Raw genomic sequence first — 21191 nt, forward strand, 5'->3', positions numbered from 1 at the left:
TTCTGCATCAATACCTTTTCCTCATCCACGCGCTGCTTCCCGCGTAGGCACCCTTCATTGATCCAAAATAGTGGAAATCGGAAGATGGGAAATGAGGCTGGTGAGGAACACCAGTCCAATGAAGTTTTGTGAGCTCCAGTACAGTGTGAGGATTTGGTAGGTAGAACAAGAAATTCGCTAACACTTTGTGGCGACGAACTCGCTGCAGCTGTTAGCGGCTGACCGGCGATCGTGATATTGGACAGGTTTCCGTGACATTGTTGCGATGATGACAGACGACCCACCCACCGACTCACCATGGTTTTGTTCACAGTCAGTCTCCGGAATGGAGATGACCTACTAGCGGAAGTAAAGGAATGAGGAGGGTCGGGAGCTGCGCTTTGGTAGCTCAGTGGTAGAGCACGTGCCTCTGAAAAGCAAAGTTCCCTAGTTGGAATCTCAGTCCGACACATAGTTGTAATGCGTCACGAAGTTTAATATCAGCGTACACTCTGCTTTAGAGTGAAAACTTTATGTTGATTTTTGGTGTGACGTCACGTGTGCTGGACTGCTGTTGAAATTACTCGAAATATTTTATACAGTTTTAGACTTCTGTTAGTTATTTTCAAGTTTACTTGTGTTAATATTTGCTGTAAAAGTAACTTGTTAATGAATTTTCATTAGTCTCAGTCTCTCTTCCTGTGCTACTGACTCCAGTGATCTGTTATTCGTGAGTGCGCTTACGTTGTTCGTCCGAGCGTCACTCCTGAGTAGTGTGTTTACATTTTGCGGCATGCAGTTGCAGCTGTAGCGGTTATAAAGCTAAGTACTGACAGTGTTATTTATGCACTGTTAAACAATTATCATATTTAGTAATTTTCAGCGGTCTTTCGTGCTGGTTGGTGCGAATTAACAATTTAATAAACTTTTGGAAACGTTCCCTCGCTGTGTTTTCAAAGAGTTTTCTGTGCGTTGGAGTCGTTTAGTAAATTTCGTGCTTTAATTTTCAGCTGACGTTTCTTATGGTTTCTAGCGAAATATTTCAGTAGAATTTTCATTCACTCTTTTAACTTCGTTGAGTGTTCCAGTGGACGCTTGAAGTTTGGTTTTAACTAACAATTTTGTGAAGTTTTGTTGGCATTCGTTGTGTTTTAGTAGTATTAATATAAGTAGTTGCATTCTTAGTAGAGAGACAATTTTGAGACCGCTATTGTCAGTTACATAAATAGTTCTACTAGCGTAACTGAACTTCGGTAAAGTAGTTGTATAGTGTTTCTCAGTGACTGTAAAATTTTACCTTGAGGAGTGTGGGCTCTGTCGTATATTTGTGAGGAGTGAGTTGCAGTGTGGGATTTGTTCAAAGTATTTTCACTGGAGGGAAGTGCAGTGGGGAAACCAGTGGGCATTCTAGCGATATCCTCTCCTAAGGATGCTGAATCTGTGGTAGAATAAAATTGGTAGAGGTGCAGGAGCGTAAGATCTGTGCCCTTCAGGTGCCGTTACAACTCACAAAGGACAAACTAGTTGGGAAATGGGAACTGGCAGTTTTCAAAAAGGCAGCTATAAGGAGAAGGTATTCAGACAGTTACACTTTGAGTATGTGAAATAGATTTCACCAAATGTCACAGTCGATTAGAGAGGAGCCTCTTGTAGCTGTAGGTGTAGGGAACATGCAGCAGTCATCAGTTACGACGCCTAGCCTAACAGAAAGACGAAGGTTCTCCAGCTAGGTAGTTCGCACGGTAGAGGTGTGGGCCAGCAGTTGTAGGAAGTGTTGGGGTGACAGTACCAGATCACCAGCATTCTGAAGCCTAGTAGAGGGTTCGCTCAGATTACTGAAAGCATAGGGGAGTTGTGTAGGAATTTTACGAAGGAGAATGAGGTAGTCAGGTACTGCGTGGAGTAGGGATAGGGACGGGGAGTCTAATGTCGGTGGTGACCTAGTAAAGATAGCTACTCAAACTGGTGGCACTCAAAAAATGTTCTAATGTGTGTGAAATCTTATGGGACTTTACTGCTAACGTCATTAGTCCCTAAGCTTACGTACTACTTAACCTAAATTGTCCTAAGGACACACACACCCATGCCCGAGGGAGGACTCGAACCTCCGCCGGGACCAGCCGCACAGTCGGTGACTGCAGCGCCGCGGACCGCTCGGCTAATCCCGCGCCTGGTGGCACTAATGCGCATTTCGTGTTAACTGTTTCAGCGTCATGATCGGCGTCATCTTAATGCGGCTGTTAAGCGCGTTAACATGGGGCTGGGTTGGGTTGGGTTGTTTGGGGGAGGGGACCAGACAGTGAGGCCATCGTCTCATCGGATTAGGGAAGGATGGCGAAGGAAGACGGCCATGCCCTTTCAAAGGAACAATCCCGGCATTGGCCTGGAGCGATTTAGGGAATTCAGGAAAACCTAAATCAGGATGGCCGGACGCGGAATTGAACCGTCGTCCACCCGTGTGGGGCTCGAAAAGGCACTGATGGCAGAGGGCACGGGTCACATTTCAGTGGTGCCAGTTGAGTCTATCAGTCGATGGGGCTACACTAGACATGGCCAGCACCTCAACAGGTACGGGAAGAGGATGTTGACAAAAGTGACAGTGTAGTGGGAGTTGGTGGGATCATTCATGGAAAAATTTCTGTAGTAGTTGGTGTTAGAGCTGCACCTATTTTTAGATTGAACTCAGCTGATAGGTATACCTGCTTAAAGGAAGTCCCTCTAGCTAAAGGCTCACCTTAAGAGGAATTCATGTTTCTAAGCAGAGAAGGAAATATCGTATTTCATCAGAATATAAAAGGTATTAGAGATAAAGTTATTGAAGAGCTTATAGATGTTGACTCTGGAATTATTGGTATACTGGAGCACCACTTAAATATTTTTTACAATTTAGAGGCTTCTTTTAGCAGGATACAGAGTAGCTGGCAGATTTATAAGGAGTTCCTTGCCAGGTGGGGGAGTGGCCACATACGTAAAAAACATTAGTCCATTTGAGTCCATAGACGTATCACGGCACTACACTGAACAGATGTTTGAATGCTGCGTAGGGGCAGTTGATTTTGGTGAAACTAAACTTCTAATTGTTATTGTTGGTAGATCTCCTAACTACATATGATCAGATGGAGACTGTGTCTTTTTCCAACTAGGGTTCCGGGGAACAGTATCACAGTCATAGACAATATTTTTATTAATTTATCATTACTAGATGGGCATTCTCTTAGTAAAAGGGTGAATGGCCTTTCAGACCATGATGCACAAATTTTGTCATTAAAACGCTTTCGTACTGAAACAAATGTCACACATAATTACAAACTAAGTAGGAAAGTTAATCCAACAACAATAGAGAGTTTTTGAACCTCGTCAAGGAAGAAGAGTGGCAGGATGTTTACAGTGCCGATTACGTAGATGAAAAATATATTGGTTTCCTTAACACATTTCTTATGCCCTTTGAGAGCTGCTTTCAATTGAACGTTCTGAACGGCGTGCTAGCTGTAAAAGGCAGCCTGGGTGGCTGACTATTGCGATAAGGATATTATGCAGGAGAAATAGGGAATTATATCAAAATTTTAGAAGTAGTCACAATCAAGCTTCCGTAACCCATTACAAACAGTACGGTCAGGTGCTTAAAAATATTATACAAGGGCAAAGAGTGTGTGGTACGCATAAATAATTACAGGACAAAATTAAAACCATATAGTCAGTTTCGAAGGACGTGTTTGGTCAGCAGCACAAGTTCGACGATATCAAGTCATTTCGTAGTAAAAACATTTCTGTTGCTGCAGAAATACGTACAGAATTTAACAATCATTTTTTGAGCATCCCTGGTGAATTATATAAAAATTTAGTTTCTACAGGAAATCAGTAACTCTCTTGGCAAATGCCTTTCCGAGATTGGTGTCTGAAATAATCTTCTGTGATATTGACAAGGAAGAGATTGAGTCTATAATTAAATCACTGAAGACTAAGGACTCTAATGGATATGATGGAGTGCCTATCAAAATATGAAAGTACTGTGCTGCACATGTTAATCCATTATTTAGCCATAATTTTCAATTTTTCCTTTAGTAATGGTCAGTTTCTTGAACCAAACGTACGCAGTAGAAAAGGCACCTTATAAAAAGGGAGAAAGTGATATGTAGACAATTTTCGACCTATTTCTATGCCATCAGTGTTTGCTAAAATAATTGAAAAGGCTGTATATGTAAGGATAATTTATCAATTTTTATCACACGACTTGCTATCAAATGTACAGTTTGGCTTTAGAAGTCGTTTAACAATTGAAAAAGCTATATTCTCTTTTCTCTGTGAGGTACAGTATGGGTTAAACGAAAGGTTTCTAACGCTAGGCGTATGTTTTGATTTAGCTAAGGCGTCTGATTGTGTTGATCACAAAATATTGCTCCAGAATTTGACCATTATGGAATACGGGGAGTAGCTCACAATTGGTTCAGCTCTTACTTTAGCAACTGACAGCGAAAGGTCGTTATTCATAGTGTTGAGAATGGCTGCGACGTGGGGTCTGAGTGGGGTACAGGCAAGTAGGGGGTGCCCCAGGTATCAGTGTTGGGGCCACTCCTGTTCTTTATTTAAATAAATGATATGGCCTCTAGTATTACAGGTAACTCTAAAATATGTCTGTTTGCTGTTGAAACTAGCTTCGTAGTAAAGGATTGGTTTTTGTTTCAAATAGTGCAGTTCATGACTTAAGTTCATTGCTTGTAGAAAATAAACTAACGTTAAATCACAGTAAGACTCAGTTTTTACAGTTTCTAATACACAATTCAACTGAACCTGACGTTATGATTAGTGAAACTGAACAGTTCAAATTTCTAGGTGTCCAGATAGATAGTAAACTGACGTGGAGAGCCCACGTTCAGGATCTTGTTCAAAGAGTTAATGATGCCATTTTTACTATTCGAACGGTATCTGAAGTGAGCGATCGTTCCACACGGAAGATAGTCTACTATGCTTACTTTGATTCCCTTATGTCGTATGGTATTATATTTTTGGGGTAACTCTTCCTATTCTAAAAGGATATTTTTGGCTCTGAATCGGGCAGTTTGCTGGCCGGTGTGGCCGAACCGTTCTAGGCGCTGCAGTTATAACCGCACGACCGCTATGGTCGCAGGTTCGAATCCTGCCTCGGGCATGGGTGTGTGTGATGGCCTTAGGTTAGTTAGGCTTAAGGAGTTCAAAGTTCTTGGGGACTGATGACCTTAGATGTTAAGTCCCATAGTGCTCAGAGCCATTTGAATCGGGCAGTTAGGGCAATAAGTGGTGTAAGTTCACGAACCTCTTGTCGACCCCTGTTCGCGGGTCAGGGTATTTTCACATCGGCCTCTCACTATATGTATTCATCATTGTCACAACTTGTTAACAATATTAACTTATTCTCAAGAATAAGCAGTTTTCACTTAGTTAATACTCGGTATGAATTAAACCTGCATTTGGTTCGGACTTCCTTAACTGTTGTGCAGGAAGATTTACAGTACACTGCTGCATCCATTTTCAGTTAAACTACCACTAGAATTCAAAAATCTTCGCAGCAATCCACACGCTTTCAAATCACTTACTTAAACTTGTGACTTGACATTTTTGGGTTCATAAACATTTTATTTTTATCTGTTATTACTTTTATGTTATAATTTCATGTACTGACACATTCCATGACCTAGGAGATTTGCTTCTCAGTGTGGTCCTACGGAACTTGACGTGTAAATGAAATAAAGTAAAAAACATTTTGGGAATACCTATGAGTATCTATGGTTTTCCGCCAAAGGAAACTCAATAACTGTTCTCCGTATGGTACACCGCTCCGTTACAGACGCCATTTTGAAGGCTACATACATTGAAGTGGCAAGAAGCATGGAATAGCGATATGCGCCGCGTACACAAGGTATGAAAGGGTAGTGCAGTGTTAGAGCTGTCATTTGATATCAAGTGATTCATGTTAAAGGGATTCCGACATGATCATGGCAGTACGCTGTATGTTAACAGACTTTGAACGTGATAATTGGAGCTAGACGACATTCCTTTTCGTAAATTAGTAGGGCAGTCAGTATTCCGAGATCCAGGGTTTCATGAGTGTGCGGAGAATCCCAAAATTCAGATATTACCTCTCACCACAGATAACGCACTGGCCATAGGCCTTCACTTAACGACCGACACCGGAGCCGTTTTCGTATATTTTGTCATTGCTGACAGACAAGCAACACTGCATGAAATAGCAGCAGATATCAGTGTGGGACGTACGACTAACGTATCCGTTACGACAGTTCAGCAAAATTTTGTGTTAATGGGTTATGACATGAGACGACCGCCTGCAGTGCCTCTCCTCGGCTCGTTACCACAACAATGGGACCCTAGGCGACTGGAAAACCGTGGCCTGGTCAGATGGGCCCGTTTCCAGTTGGTAAGAGCTGGTACTACTGTTAGAGTGTGATGCAGACCCCACGAAGCCATGGACCCAAGTTGTCGAAAAGGCAATGTGCAAGATTACGGTAGCTCCATAATGTTGTGGGCAATGTTTACAGGAAATAGACTGTGTCTTCTGGTCCAACTGAACCGTTCATTGACTGGATACAGTTATCTTCTGCTTCTTGGGTACCGTTTTCAGCCGTTCATGGACTTCATGTTCGCAAACAACGATGGAATTTTTATGGATGACAATGCGCCATGTTACCATGGGACACTTTTTTAAGATTTGCTTGAAGAACACTCTGGAAAATTCGAACGAATGATTTGGAAACGCAAATAACCCAACACGAATCCCACAGAACATTCATGTGGTACAATGGAGATGCCAGTTCATGCACAAAATCGTGCACCGGCTTCCGCAATTATGGTCGTCGCCTGTAGAGGCAGCATGGCTCAACATCTCTGCAGAGGACTTCCAATGACATGTTGAACCGATGCCACGTCGAATGCCGGGCAAAAAATCCGACACCATGTTAGTAGGTATTCCGTGAATTCTGTCATCTCAGTGTACAGCGCCGCCATCTATCTGAACTTCACGAAACTATAGGGGCCGAATCGGAAATATTTCACGGTGTCCCACAACAGATTCCGGAATTTTTCAACCGTAATTGTTCTTGAAAAAATATGTGTTTCGTTACTTATTGAACGTCCTCCCTGTTTAGCAAGAGTAATAGAAGGCAGATTTCAGACTACCTAACAGATCAAAACGAAAATTTCTGTTCCGACACTGACAATGTTGAGTGTTTATGGAAAAAGTTTAAGGCAATTGTAAAATTAAACAGGTATGTGCCGAGTAAAACAGTGAGGGACGGGAAAAACCCACCGTGGTTTAACAACAAAGTTAGGAAACTACTGCGAAAGCAAAGAGAGCTTCACTGCAAGTTTAAACGCAGCCAAAACCTCTCAGACAAACAGAAGCTTAACGATGTCAAAGTTAGCGTAAGGAGGGCTATGCGTGAAGCGTTCAGTGAATTCGAAAGTAAAATGCTATGTACCGACTTGACTGAAAATCCTAGGAAGTTCTGATCTTACGTTAAATCAGTAAGTGGCTCGAAACAGCAAATCCAAGCACTCTGGGATGATGATGGCATTGAAACAGAGGATGAAACGAGTAAAGCTGAAATACTAAGCACCTTTTTCCAAAGCTGTTTCACTGAGGAAGACCGCACTGCAGTTCCTTCTCTAAATCCTCGCACAAACGAAAAAATGGCTGACATCGAAATAAGTGTCCAAGGAATAGAAAATCAACTGGAACCACTCAACAGAGGAAAGTCCACTGGATCTGACGGGATACCAATTCAATTCCACACAGAGTACGCAAAAGAACTTGTCCCCCCCCCCCCCCCTCTAACAGCCTGGTACCGCAAGTCTCTAGAGGATCGGAAGGTTCCAAATGATTAGAAAAGAGCACAGGTAGTCCCAGTCTTCAAGAAGGGTCGTCGAGCAGATGCGCAAAACTATAGACCTATATCTCTGACGTCGATCTGTTGTAGAATTTTAGAACATGTTTTTTGCTCGAGTGTAATGTCGTTTTTGGAAGCCCAGAATCTACTCTATAGGAATCAACATGGATTCCGCAAACAGCGATCGTGTGAGACCCAACTCGCTTTATTTGTTCATGAGACCCAGAAAATATTAGATACAGGCTCCCACGTAGATGCTATTTTCCTTGACTTCCGGAAGGCGTTCGATACAGTTCCGCGCTGTAGCTTGATAAACAAAGTAAGGCCTACGGAATATCAGACCAGCTGTGTGGATAGATTGAAGAGTTTTTTGCAAACAGAACACAGCATGTTGTTATCAATGGAGAGACGTCTACAGACGTTAAAGTAACCTCTGGTGTGACACAGGGGAGTGTCATGTGATCATTGCTTTTCACAATATATATAAATGACCTCGTAGATAGTGTCGCAAGTTCCATGAGGCTTTTCGCGGATGATGCTGTAGTATACAGAGAAGGTGCAGCATTAGAAAATTGTAGCGAAATGCAGGAAGATCTGCAGCGGATAGGCACTTGGTGCAGGGAGTGGCAACTGACCCTTAACATAGACAAATGTAATGTATTGTGAATACATAGAAAGAAGGATCCTTTATTGTATGATTATATGATAGCGGAAAAAACAATGCTAGCAGTTGCTTCTGTAAAATATCTGGGAGTATGCGGGCGGAATGATTTGAAGTGGAATGATCATATAAAATTAATTGTTGGTAAGGCGGGTACCAGGTTGAGGTTGATTGGGAGAGTCCTTCGAAAATGGAGTCCATCAACATATGAGGTGGCTTACAACACACTCGTTCGACCTATACTTGAGTATTGCTCATCAGTGTTGGATCTGTACCACATCGGGTTGACGGAGGAGATAGAGAAGATCCAAAGAAGAGCGGAACAGGGTTATTTGGTAACCATGATAGCGTTACGGAGATGTTTAGCAAACTCAGGCGGCAGACTCTGCAAGAGAGGCGCTCGCATCGCGGTGTAGCTTGCTCGCCAGGTTTCGAGAGGGTACGTTTCTGGATGACGTATCGAATGTATTACTTCCCCCTACTTATACCTCCAGAGGAGATCACGAATGTAAAATTAGAGAGATTCGAGCGCGCACGGAGGCTTTCAGACAGTCGCTCTTCCCGCGAACCATACGCGACTGGAACAGAAAAGGGAGGTAATGACAGTGGCACGTAAAGTGCCCTCCGCCACACAGCGCTGGATGGCTTGCGGAGTATAAATGTAGATGTAGATGTAGATACGTACAGAAACAGGTTATTCAGACTTCCTTTGGAGATGAAGGAATGATAATTAGGGGAGTAAAGCTCGAATTGAGGAAGGTTTGGAAATTATGTTGGCTATCCACTTTCATACGATTCGTGCCCGCATTCTCCTTAAGCTAAGGAAACAACGTGTTTGATTCCCCATTCTTTCGAATATGAAACTAATGCCTTCCTAGGGAGAAACCGCATTCGGTTGTCATGAAGATCTGATAGCTGATGCACCTATGCATTACTAAAGACGGAGTTTCATTTCAGGAGGTGAAAAAGAAGACTGAAAGCAGTTGATAATAAGCCTCGAAGGAAGTGCCACTTCCTAGGGCACCGACTGATGTTTTCAGAAAGGAAAGAAGATTAGAATATAACAGCCAGTTCCCATGACGTCATTACAGAGAAAAAGCAAACTCTGATTATGAAAGGAAATTGGAGGAAATCGGCTGTCCACCTTCAAAGGAATCATTTTATCATTTGATTTAAACGAGTCACATTTTTTCCGGCGAATCAACTGTTCAAAGAGCTTTCGGGAATGGGAATGCAGCCGGTCGTCGTAAACTTCATTCCACTATATTTCGGCTGGACAACTTCCAGCTATCTTCAGGTGAGCCAAACGAGGACTGACGACGACGTTCTCCACTCCATCTTATGCAGGGTGGCCCATTGATCGTAACTGTGCCAAATACCTCACGAAATACGCATCAAACGAGAAAACAACAAAGAACGAAACTCGTCTGGCTTGAAGGAGGAAACCAGATGGCGCTGTGGTTTGCTCGCTAGATGGCGCTGCGATAGGTCAAACGGATACCAACTCCGTTTGTTTAAATAGGAACCCTCATTTATATTACATATTCCAGTAGTATGTAAACAAATATGAGTGTTTTAGTTGGACCACTGTTTTCGCTTTGTGATGGCGTTGAACTCTTCATGACTGCAACGCATGCACGGCAGTACCATCTGCGCACTATATAAGATGGAGCAGTCTTCGTGGCAGATTGCCATTGGCCACCTGCAGCATCTCCCTGTTCGACCTCAACCTTTCTTCAATGATTCTCTCGAACAAATGATCCTTACCGTCACCTGTGCCTCCATCTATATTCGGCCTAATACCCTGATCCGGTATGATATTCTCGCCCACATAGACCGCAACTTCTCCTCCTACATGATTGATGCCGACCTCAACATCCACAGCCGAACACCCGCCCATCGGTGGAATCAGTTTATAGCCACCATCCAGGGTGACCTCCTCCCTCTCCCTCAACACACCCACCCTGAATCCAGTACCATTCCTGACGTTGTCCTTGCCTCCCCAAACCTCCTTCGGCGCATTACTGTGGAAGTCCTTGACCCTAAAGGTAGCTATCACCTTCCTGTCCTGCTCACCATATCAGTCAGTCCTCCCCCTTGATCAGCCCTTCATTACTTGCCCTAGACACTCTTCCATGTTTTAGGGGCTGATGACCTTAGCAGCTAAGTCCCATAAGATTTCACACACACGCACCCTCTTCCATGTTTACCCCCCCCCCCCATGCCATCTGGGATGCCTACCAGGACACTCAACATACCAGGGTTGGACACAACACTCTCACCTACCATCATCCAGATTACATCACCCAGGCTCCCTCCTTTCTCCACCAGGCATTGTCAGAGGCTGTTGAGGTGCACGTACCCACCACAGCCAGCCAACCTCACTGTCCTACTTTACCGCCACATGCAATAGTCTTCCTCCACAAATCTTGTCGAGTTTACCACGCCTTCCTCCATACCCTGGACTGGGACACACTCCTCCATCACTGGCAACCCCAAGACCATATTAGAAACTACCTCCTTGCCAAAAATACCGGGCCTGGCGACAGACATGCACCAGTCATAATGCTTCTCTGCCTATTAACTCCTCCAAGTACTGGTCTGCCTTCCATCACTATACGGACACAAAACCTTCTCCCCACTATTATCTCCTACACGATGACGACCCTTTCCCAGATGATACCAGTAAGGCTCCCACCTGTCTAACATCCTTTCCATACCTGACGATCCCCGGTTTCATTACTCCCTTTTCCCTGATGTCCAGTAAAGCACTGATACCACTCTCTCCCAGTTGCTCCTAGCTTCCAGTACTTGGAGACCATACCGCCGTCCTATCTCGACACCACCATCACCGCACGAGACGTCGTTGTCACACTACACACCAAATGCAACACAGCTCCTGGTCACAATCGTATTACATACTGCCCCATCCAAGAAGCCCCCCTTTCTTTCCTTACAGCCCTGGCGATCCTCTATAATGTTATCCTCTCCACTGGCTTCTACCATGACCTGTGGAAGACCCCCTGGATCCTTATGTTCCACAAACCTAATAACCCCTTTCAGACACAAATTCCTATTGCCCTATCAGTCTCACGTTGTATTCAGCAAGGTCCTGGAGTCCATCCTTACCTGCCACATTCAACATCATCTCCACCAGCACAGCCTCTTTTCCCTGACCCAATGTGGCTTCTGACCTTCCTTCCCTGCTGTTGATTTCCTCCTTTCCTCCTCCACACCTCCTTTCCACACCTCAATTCCTGTCATTCTGCCGTCTTTGTATCCCTTGACCTTGAACGTGCGTACCACTGTGTACCTCTTCAAGCTCTAGACCTACGCGGTTCCCATCAACTATGTTCACCTGATTGCCTGCTTCCTCTCTCACTGCCCTCCTTGGTTACCATCCACAACTCAAACTCTTACACCCACTATCCCTCTGCAGGCATGACCCAAGGCTCTGTCCTTTGCTCTCTCCTCTACCTCTTATACACAGTGGACATGCCGCAGCCCCACCACCCGCCCATCTCCTACTATATGCCAATGACACCAACTTCCTTGCTCTCGCCCCCTCACTCCAACATTCCCAATGACTCCTCTGGTTCCACGTCGACTGGTTCTCCACATGGTTCAACCAATGTCTCCTTGACATCAATCCCTCCAAGACCCAGGAAATCATCTTGGGCCACACCACGTCCTCATTATGCAACCTGGATTTCTAGCTCACCATCTATGGGCACCCCATTGTCCTCACTCCCACCCTCAAGTACCTTGGCATCACCTTCGACTGCCACCTTTACTGCACCCCACCATCTCCACACAGCTCAAGCCAAGGCATGTAACCATCTCCATCTCCTCAAACTCCTCTCTTGTGGAACATGGCTATTAGACAGATCCACTATCCTACATACCTGTACGTCCCTCACCTGCCCCATCCTATGTTACGCCCACTCTGATAGATCCCTGCCCCACCACCACTTGCTACAAATTCATCCAAATCCTTGAGTGCCTTGCTCCCACCTTGCTTATTGTATCCACCTCCCATCCCCCATGCGGATCCTCTGTGATCTGATCCCCTTCCCCCATCTCTGCCTGTTCCTTGAATGAATACAAATCCTAGACATCTCCCATAAACTGGATCCTCCTCATCCTTTGGTTTCCCACATCCTCTCCCAACCCAGCCTGCTGCCATGCCTGTACCACAGTGTCCCGCCTGGTCTCCATCTTCGCACAGTCCATACCCTCGCCCAAGGTGGCTTCCGCCAACTCCCCCTCCCAGATAAGTCCTCATGCCATCCATCTGCCGCTCCTACCCGATCTAATCCCACCTTCTTCCTCCCCCTCCCCTCTCCTCAGCGCTCCCTCTCTCTGTCTCCCTCTCCCCTCTTCCCTTCTTCCTCCTTCTCCCCTGCCACCCCTCTACTTTCACTTTTCCCTCCCCCCTGGGCTTCCAGCTCCCTTCCTTCTCCTCTTCCCCAACCACCTCCTTCCCTCTCCACGCTTCCCCTATTGTATCTCTCTCTCCCCCCATCTCTTTCCTCCCCTACCCTTCACCCAGTGGTAGCCCACCTCTTCAGTGAAGTGATTAATAACGTTTATTGTTTTTGTTGTGGTGTCAGTGTTTTTCCAGTGATGCAGTGCTTCGTTGCGTAATCGCCAACAGTGCCGCCAGTATACCTCATTCTGTTTCCACAGTGCTGTTTCTTTGTTTTCTCTTCAACCTAACAGTGATCACTCTCCACATGTTTGTGTGTCTCTCATCTATCTTTTTGTAATCTACCTTTTTTATAATCATATGTTTTCATTCTCACTTTTTTCACCAATTTTTAGCATTCTCCGTCATGTATCCTCTTCCTACTGTGCTTATGTTTTTGTACCTCTCATGGCTGAAGAGCGGCGTATTGTACTGCTGCCAGCCCACCCCAATTTGGGGAGTGAAATTACAATAACGAAAAAAAAAGACGTCTTCATCAGTCCTCATTCGGCTCACCTGAAGATGGCCGGCAGTTGTCCAGCCGAAATATCGTGGAATGAAGTTTTCAACGACTGGCTGCAATCCCGAAATTTCGTTGAAAGATTGACAAATTTGTTATCACTTTCAAGTTAGGTTTTTTATTTGTACTTCTCCTTTTTTTGCTATTTCAGTAACATTACGTTTAAAACAGAAAAAATTATTCGATGAAATAAAATGAAAGTGTCTGAAAATGTAATAAATAAGGAGAATCAAATACGTGGTGGAAAACTTAAATCTGGATGGCCAGATGGGGTTTTGAACTCTTGGCCTCCCGAATGTTGATCCAGTCCTCTAATCAGTGAACCATCTAGTTTGGTAAAGTTTCTTAGAAGAAGAGTAATGGAAGAATGTGTGTATTCGGTAGGGCCAAGGATCAACAAACAATTTTCTTTATTTAGAAACCAGTGTAGTGAGTAATTAAGTGGATGACTATAGTTGGGAAGTTATTGAGATTCTGTAAGTGTACGTTCTCAAAAAGATCTCAGTGGCGAAACTGCAAAAGAATCCAAATTAAAATTCAGTTGCAGAGAATTACGCCATACACATAAATCTGGGGGTTAGGCGCGACGTAATCTGTATTCTCACTTAGCGACCCTAGGCAGAAGAACATGAAAGACGTATGAATAATAAACATAAGGGAGGAAACAGACACAGCTAGTTGAAGAGAAGTGATAGTGTCTCCATTAGCTAGAGCAGTGCGATACGTATGTGAGAGGTGGGGAAAACTAGGGGGGCACAATCTCTGACTGGCTGCTGGGTTCTCCGGCTGTGCAACTTCAGCTAGGTTTAACGCAGAAAGAGAATTCCTAATAGTTTAATACATTTCAGATTCGAGCTTCATAGAGAATGAGTAATCAGCACCATGGCAACCATATAATGTGGCCTGGAGACTCGCGGGAACATTTTCGTGCGTTACACGGTAGAAAGCTGCACTGACATATACCGGGATCGCAACCCATTGAGAGAGCGTCTAGAGTTGGATCTACAAATGCTGCCATAAATTCATGTGAGCCCTTCTAGTTATTCATGTAAGTGATTTAGCTAGTAAGTAATGATACAGATTACAAAAATGGTTCAAATGGCTCTGAGCACTATGGGACTTAACTTCTGAGGTCATCAGTCCCCTAGAAATTAGAACTACTTAAACCTAACTAACCTAAGGGCAACACAGACATCCAAGCTGGGTGCAGGATTCGAACCTGCGACCGTAACGGTCGCGCGGTTGCAGACTGAAGCGCCCAGAACCGCTCGGCCACAGTGGCCGGCTATAGATTACACATACTAAAAAAGGACGCAAGTTAAATTAGAATGCAAGTAAATCAAGTGATGTTTTCTCTTTACCCGAAACACTATTGCTCTGGAAATGTCGGTTTACAAAGCACGGATGATAATGAAAGCGCCGGCCAGAGTGGCCGAGAGGTTATAGGCGCTACAGTCGGGAACCGCGCGACTGCTATGGTTACAGGTTCGAAACCTGCCTCGGGCATGGATGTATGTGCTGTTCGTAGGTTAGTTAGGTTTAAGTAGTTCTAAGTTCTAGGGGACTGACGACCTCAGAAGTTAAGTCCCATAATGCTCAGAACCATATGCACCATTTGATAATGAGAGCGCTTCGTGGGTATATTATAAATTTGTTACTCGTAAGTAGAGTTGCGCTCTACCAACGATACGGTTCGGAGTGTTTTGGTACAGAACATGAAAGACGTGGTAAATGGTAGTATTACCGTTAGTAGTGGTAGCTTTTTCAGGGGAAAAAAGAAACATATATTAATGTGTAACAGAAGAAATGGGATCCGCCTATATTTCTTCGTAGTTCTGGTTCTTTGGTTGTTTGGTTTGCACATAATGAGAACTGCACATCATTCATTGTAGTCCACAGCGTATTTTATATCCACGCAGAACATAAGCTGCACTTTATAAGTAATAAAAGTTAGTTGTTGGCGTAGCTACTGCAGTGTTACGTAACCAAGGTAATACTGCTTTTGTTGTAAGTACAGTTTACATGCACAAGCATAAAAATATCTGCATAATTGTTGTTATTTTGTACTCAAATGGTTCAAATGGCTCTGAACACTATGGGACTTAACTTCTATGGTCATCAGTCCCCTATAACTTAGAACTACCTAAACCTAACTACCCTAAGGACATCACACAACACCCAGCCATCACGAGGCAGAGAAAATCCCTGACCCCGCCAGGAATCGAACCCGGGAACCCGGACGTGGGAAGCGAGAACGCTACCGCATGACCACGAGATGATTGCTATATTTTGTACTCAATAGAATAATTGTTATTTTATACTCAAATGGTTCAAATGGCTCTGAGCACTATGGGACTTAACTTCTATGGTCATCAGTCCCCTAGAACTTAGAACTTAGAACTACCAAAACCTAGCTAACCTAAGGACATCACACAACACCCAGCCATCACGAGGCAGAGAAAATCCCTGACCCCGCCGGGAATCGAACCCGGGAACCCGGGCGTGGGAAGCGAGAACGCTACCGCACGACCACGAGATGCGGGCTATATTTTGTACTCAATAGAATGTTCATCATGATCAGAGGCATCAGTTTCCTGTTATTATTGATGAACGCGAAAGTAGTTTATGAATAACAGAAATATGTTTTCTTTGAGCTCGGTGAAGTACTGAAGCAATGTTCGATATATTCCTATTTGCTGTGTTTTTTGGTCTTGTGTTGATGAAATTTCTTTGTCTAGCACTACATGAAAAATCCGTTTTTTCCCTTTATTACTACAACGTCCTTCAGTTTCACGTTACGAATCAACAATTTTTTAATGAAACCTGAGTAAATAATGTTCTTTACGTTTAAGTAGCACACAGGAGGTAGAACAAATCTGTAGAACAAAAACGTTCCTTAGATTGTGCGGCTTTTTATATATCCAGTTTCTAGACCGTACACCGCTTCCGGTTTCTGGAGGGATTTTGTAAAACACTGATCGCACAAGTAAACAAAGCTAGCGATGTTAATCAAAGCCCATAGAAATGCAACACACCCAACGTGCAGGTGAAGTGTGTACGATATTAGCTGAATAAGGCGACTAGGAAAACTACCGTAGTTCATGCTCACCAGTCACATAGTTCACGGCCGCCGACGGTAGTTCTACAGCTACAACCGTAAGGGGTAATGCCGCCGTTGAATGTCTACTTTATTTCCAATCACAATGATTGAAATTCCGACAGCAGGAAAGACCTGAAGGAGAAAATATGTATATTGACCGACATGAAATGTTTAAATAAATCACTGTGTACTTTAAAGTTTCGGACTCGTATTTAAATGCCAAATTTTTCAGTTGAATGAGTACCTACTAGATACTATGTTTGGCAACTGCCTAGCAGCCAAGGGCAACACTATTGTCCTTAAAACGATATTACGTGCCACTATAAGAGACATTAAATGCTAAATACCTTATTACCAGGAAACGTTTCATTGATGTAAATCGTCACTACGTATCTGGGTGGCCACCTTGGTGTAATGGTGACACATTCTTCGAAGTTTTATAGCTTTCGAAGGAAACTGCGCATTGATTGCAATTAATCATTAGTGGAAACGGTGTTTACGTAATAGCGTGTAAAAATTTAATAGCACATGAGGAAGCTCCACTGGGCAAGTTAAGGTAGAGGGAACCTGTAGCGGAGAGGCCAGCTTAAGGAGCTGACAGGAACAAAATAACATTACTGTGTGCTTTTTTATTCATATCCGTTACAGGTAACTGCAAATACGATCATTGACACAATGAACGTGCCTTTAGTACTTTATCTTACGAAATGTGGCGAAACTGACGGCCCTCAACCATGATCAATTATGATATCGGTGGTATCGGTGAACAAGATTCTGACGCACCCTGACAAATATCCCGAGTGTGTTTCGAATCACATCACTGGCGACTACAATTCTGGCAACTAGTTTCATCTCCGTATCCACTGGGGTCTCATACACCTGTGAATTTAGATGTCATAATTGGGAGTAATCAAGGGGATTCTGGTCCCTTTCCAATGCAGTGACCAGGAAATATACCACTGAGATGTTTTGGGGCATCCGCACTGAAGTGAGCTGGTGCACCATCACGTTGTAGCCACATCCTCTCACAAACAGCCAAGGCTACGTTATCCAACAACTCAGGTGGAACTCTTTGCACGAACTACAAGTATAGGTGGCCATTAAGACTGCCAGGTAGAAGATACGTCTTGTTCTTCTTGTTTCCTTGCAGGAAGTAAGGAATGTACATTTAAATAAAACATCCTGTACAGTTTCCGTCGTCATGGGATTATCCTAGCGATTCGCACAATTTGGCATGCGAGCTTTAAAAACTGAATCAGAGCGAGTAAGATGACCACTAAGTTTGAGGCATATGTTTCGTAGCTGTTTAGCATTCTATCAATATTTTGTAATGCAAAAGTTTCAATCCCTTCTATTCTGTAATTGTAATGCTTGTTTAAAATGGTTATAAGAATGAGGAGAGTAGCTGGAAAACGTGATAAACGCTATAAATGCTTAAATATGTCAATTTTTTCTCGAATTTTGTGAAGCTAGTGGACCGTGAAAGCTACTCAGTAGCAAAATGCATCAATGCTGTGTGAGATGTTGCGACCATTTTTAGTGGAATCAGAAACAGATATTAGTCTTGACTTCTGTATTTATTACTTTCATAGTGCCCTGCGCGTTTCGGCCTTACGCCAAACGCTCTACAAGAGATTACACGAAATGGTACTAGTGAAAAAGAAGACTTTTGTACAATTACATTGAACGCACATTGTGAAAACAGAAGAAGCAAGCACTCCGTGAGAAAACATTGATAATCCACAAGAAATGCTCATCGTAAGAAACAAAGTGCTGTGGTAGTTATCGCCAGTCACCTTGCAACAGATGAATATCTGTTAGATAATGTACTGGATGATTTAATACATGTAACAGAATTTTATTTGTCTTCGGCAAATGTATTGTATCTATTAACTGCATCAGTACTTCTGCATTTCAAAATATAGGACTATAAATTTTCACAAACGCCATGTAATACTGCCATCTGGAGGTCTTCTTCACTTAATACGTGGACGTGTTCAGTGGGCCAGTTTAGACTAAAATGTCATCAAGTAATATGGACCATATCCTTTGCATCCAAGTTTGACAAATGCAGTTCGCTTTTGCCTAAGAATGATTTATGGTTACTTTGGTGAGTTGTACCTCACTGTTTCTTACGACGTGCATTTAATGTAATTTTTTTTCCTTCACTGGATGCTTGCTTACTCTGTTTATACGACTTATGTTTTATGTAATTTTTTCACTGGTACCCTTTCATGCATTCCTCTTATACAGCCTTTGAGAATGTCCGAAAGCAAAAAAGTGTAAGGGAATATAAAATTAATAAATACAGTGGTCAAGGCTAATATCAGTTTTTGAAGAAAAAACTACTACATTCGATTTAAGCACACTAAAAATTATAAGTGACTGTAGTGCCTAAAAAGTGATGAAAATAATACTTACCATGCATGTCCAAAAGAACAGACGCTGTTGTCGATCCACAGCAGTACGAAATATTTTGAAATTAAATAATTGACTCCGAATTTATTGACATCAGCTGTATTAGGGGTAGAGCTCTTTTCCAATAGCGAAAATTTGTCCCGGATCGATTCCTCATTGTCTCATTCTCCCTATTGCGGTAATCCAAGTAATACTTCAATCATTAAGTGAATAATTACGTATACCACGATACAAGGATGGACGTATGGAGGTTTCGGTCGGGGCAGGCAGCGTGCACGGATGGCTGAAGTCGTTAAAGCGACCGCCTGCGCTAAATCGAGAATCCAGGATTGAGCCCGATCTGGTACAAATTTTCGTATGTCACTGTTGGATAGTAGACCTATAGTTAATACCACCTACATTGAGACAACTGATACAACTGTTGATCGTCAACAGGGTCGGTTCTTTCAGACGTGCGTGTAACCTAGGTGGGAACACGACGACAACATTGGTCTCAATTCCTTATTTTCTTCCTGTTGTGAGTCCGCCCCGATAGCTGAGTGGTTTGCGTGACGGATTGCCGTCCTACGGTCCCGACCCAGCCGGGGATTTTCTCCGCTCAGGGACTGGGTGTTGTGCTGTCTTCATCATCAATTCATCCCCAACCGGCGCGTATGTCGCTCAGTGTGGCGTCGAATGTAATAAGAGCTGCACCAAGGCGACCGGGCCTGCCCCGCAGGGAGCCTCCCGGCCAATGGCACCAAACGCTCATCTTTCCCTGTTGTGGAAAACCAACTACGTTGTGAGCATTAGGTGTTGAATTTAGTAGAGTGCGATAAAAGGATATAGACAGTGTGATATATGGGAGCTTCAGTATGTCGGGGGAGCGTGCACTGAGAGCCGAAGTGGTTAACACACTATTCATACAAGCTCGAAGTTGGGTTCGAGTCTCCCCCTGGTAAAAATTTTCAAGTGTCACTAGTAAAATATACAGCTTACACAATATGGATACGCATCTTAAGAATCCACTTCCTAACAGCTACAAGCAATCGTCGACACAGGCCGATAAATACACTCCTGGAAATTGAAATAAGAACACCGTGAATTCATTGTCCCAGGAAGGGGAAACTTTATTGACACATTCCTGGGGTCAGATACATCACATGATCACACTGACAGAACCACAGGCACATAGACACACACAACAGAGCATGCACAATGTCGGCACTAGTACAGTGTATATCCACCTTTCGCAGCAATGCAGGCTGCTATTCTCCCATGGAGACGACCGTAGAGATGCTGGATGTAGTCCTGTGGAACGGATGCCATGCCATTTCCACCTGGCGCCTCAGTTGGACCAGCGTTCGTGCTGGACGTGCAGACCGCGTGAGACGACGCTTCATCCAGTCCCAAACATGCTCAATGGGGGACAGATCCGGAGATCTTGCTGGCCAGGGTAGTTCAATTACACCTTCTAGAGCACGTTGGGTGGCACGGGATACATGCGGACGTGCATTGTCCTGTTGGAACAGCAAGTTCCCTTTCCGGTCTAGGAATGGTAGAACGATGGGTTCGATGACGGTTTGGATGTACCGTGCACTATTCAGTGTCCCCTCGACGATCACCAGAGGTGTACAGCCAGTGTAGGAGATCGCTCCCCACACCATGATGCCGGGTGTTGGCCCTGTGTGCCTCGATCGTATGCAGTCCTGATTGTGGCGCTCACCTGCACGGCGCCAAACACGCATACGACCATCATTGGCACCAAGGCAGAAGCGACTCTCATCGCTGAAGACGACACGTCTCCATTCTTCCCTCCATTCACGCCTGTCGCGACACCACTGGAGGCGGGCTGCACGATGTTGGGGCGTGAGCGGAAGACGGCCTAACGGTGTGCGGGACCGTAGCCCAGCTTCATGGAGACGGTTGCGAATGGTTCTCGCCGATCCCCCAGGAGCAACAGTGTTCCTAATTTGCTGGGAAGTGGCGGTGCGGTCCCCTACGGCACTGCGTAGGATCCTACGGTGTTGGCGTGCATCCGTGCGTCGCTGCGGTCCTGTCCCAGGTCGACGGGCACGTGCACCTTCCGCCGACCACTGGCGACAACATCGATGTACTATGGAGACCTCACGCCCCACGTGTTGAGCAATTCGGCGGTACGTCCACCCGGCCTCCCACATGCCCACTAT

The sequence above is a fragment of the Schistocerca gregaria genome, chromosome 3 (genome assembly GCF_023897955.1).
Source record: "Schistocerca gregaria isolate iqSchGreg1 chromosome 3, iqSchGreg1.2, whole genome shotgun sequence".
Lineage (NCBI taxonomy): Eukaryota > Metazoa > Arthropoda > Insecta > Orthoptera > Acrididae > Schistocerca > Schistocerca gregaria.